Source organism: Sycon ciliatum, chromosome 10, assembly GCF_964019385.1.
Source record: "Sycon ciliatum chromosome 10, ocSycCili1.1, whole genome shotgun sequence".
In the NCBI taxonomy this organism is placed as follows: domain Eukaryota; kingdom Metazoa; phylum Porifera; class Calcarea; order Leucosolenida; family Sycettidae; genus Sycon; species Sycon ciliatum.
Window position 1 is genome coordinate 23,620,642 of NC_088652.1, and position 2,388 is coordinate 23,623,029.

Below are 2,388 nucleotides of genomic sequence, written 5' to 3' on the forward strand. Positions count from 1 at the left end.
ACGGGAGCAAATAAACTCGCCGCTATCCAAAATTACTAACAAGACTCTCGCACGAGTCCGTGGACTCGTCAGCCGTCCCTTCCACCTGGGCACCTCCTTCCAATTCCAGATAATTGTATTTCGAAATCCTCGGAACACCTCCCCGATGTACACCGACAGGAGCAAGCCTGATCAAGCCTGAGAAAGCACCAAGCCAAGCCGTCACTTCACAAACAGTTCTGACAGCCAGCAGCACGGCACAAGAGGGCCAACGTCCCAGAAGCACGGAAAGCACTCCACCATACGACAAAATACACTAGTTTGACAAGGTGAGGTAAAATAACCTGACAGATGAAGACGTAGACGACGTTGACTGCGGCCAAAAAAAGGGCCAAACGAGTCCACGATCAAAACAGTGTGCAGCATGCAGCTGCAGGTTCTGTGATCACGCGCGCGTGTACAAGCCAATCGGTTGAATCGTAGGTCTACACGCGATACCATGCATGCAGGCAGGATCTAGGATACACAACGACGTATCGTACATCGAGCTAGCTACGCATACTGTACACCAGTACACTCTTCACCTGTGACACCTGATCGATCACCGGTACGGAGTCGGTGTACCATGCCCGCACGAACGATCGTCTTTTTTAGCTTCTTTTTTTTTTAGCTAGCTGCACATGCAGTGACATGATGCACACGTAGACCGTCTACGTGGCCACACGCTAGCCTAGCCTGGCCTGTCACAACTCCACTGGACCCCAGGCTAGGCAGCGCAGATCAGAGCAAGCGAGTTTGGGCTCACTCCTGATCCTCCTCCTCCTGTCAGCTGTGTGAGACTAGTGCGTTCGCGAAAAGCTTCTTCCTTCACAGTCGACTCCAACTAACTTACAAGTACATGTAGCCCGAGCTGTGTAGATCTATGCAATTATTTTCTTTCTCGCAGTCCTTGGCTAGCTAGCTAGCTGGCGTGTTCCGGCTGACAAGTGGAAAGCAGATTCATGACCTTTTTCATCCATGCACACGGAACTCATTACATGTATTTTAGAGCCTCGTCCGTGATTTGCTACTCCTGTCACGGAGTAAAAAAAACTGCATATCCGAGTTCCAAGCTTCGACCCTCGACTGGACGGGAGTGAAGCGAGAGAGCAAGTCGGGCACAAGCTGTCGCAGCAGCTACACCAACAGAGCTATGCCTGATTGAATTTGTACTGTCAATGTCTAGGTAGCTGGCATGAATGAATACATTACTACTCCCTGGTGTTCACCTTCTTTTCAAGTCCATTGGCGCGTAGACTCTCTCTACGGGGCGAGGTGCCCAAACTGATTGGCAAATTCAGCAAAGTATATTGGCCGAAAGTTGAGAGCGACGAGATTACACTACAACTAGTACAACTTCAAGTCAATGGAAGGCTTGTCTGGTGCAGGGGTGGGCCTGGTGGCCCTGGTTTCGGCAGATGCAAAACAGTGAGAGGCCACTCAGGGTTCAAGAGGTCAACTGAACTGCGTTTCATGATCGAGCATAGGGGAGTGATAGGCCATACTATAATGCCATGATTTATAGTATGGCCTATCACTCCGCTATGCTAATATAGTAATAATGGCCATATGCCAGAGGACAGAGATAAGCTGCCCCGGGGACTTTTGTGCAGTAGCCCGTATCACCCACTGCATGCAGAATCACTGCAGAGAGTGCAGTGCAATCATGACAAATCAAAATACATGTACCTGCGTACATGATCATTATGATTGTGCGTCTACACAGCTGCATGCAGTGTTGACTCCGTCGTGCCATGACAACAAAAACAGCGTTTCCGGTGGCGTGACCCACGTCACGTGCCCACGAAGTGGCCATACATGTACTACCACTAAGTAAGTAATTAATTAGTTACTAAATAATGTCCATGTAGCTACCCTCTTGGGTCTTGTTTTGACAAGCATAGGACTGACTGTACATCATGGTACATGGCCTGGCTCCCTGTGGAGAACTATGAAGTGAGAGAGCACCTGTGCGCATGGGGAGAGAGAGAGAGAGAGAGAGAGAGAGAGATGGGGGGGGGGGGGGGGCACGTTAAACTGTACATGATCATTGTATACGAATAGATTCTGAACACTGCTAGAAATGCGATCATTGTACACGTGACCTGTTGGTATGGGTCAGGCCAAGATAAATATGTACTTGGGAGTATTTGGTAGGGTAGAGTTATTGTAGCAAACACCATATGGCGCAGGAATGTGAGTGTAGATACAATCATGTACATGTAGACATCTAAGCGCTGGAATGTGATTTGTGATACGCATGCTGTGCGTGGAGACGGAATCCCAAGCATGGTATGGCTATCTACAGTGTACAAGTACAAGTAGCTCGCGAAGCACATCTCTTCAGCCGCTGCTGCATGGATAATGATA

The 2,388-nt window shown here is 49.0% G+C and overlaps 1 protein-coding gene across 3 annotated transcripts in view; it reads right to left on the minus strand.

Annotated features, from left to right (window-relative positions):
- Positions 1 to 354, minus strand: part of LOC135826192 (sodium/calcium exchanger 3-like) — a 29,456-nt gene extending 29,102 nt beyond the window's left edge. For 2 of the 3 annotated variants that reach the window (XM_065338822.1, XM_065338821.1), the window contains exon 1: positions 1 to 353. This exon is cut by the window's left edge and continues 906 nt beyond it. The gene's annotated coding sequence lies outside the window, so the exon portion shown is untranslated. The other variant, XM_065338824.1, reaches the window with a different exon arrangement.
- Positions 355 to 2,388: the final 2,034 nt, after the last annotated feature.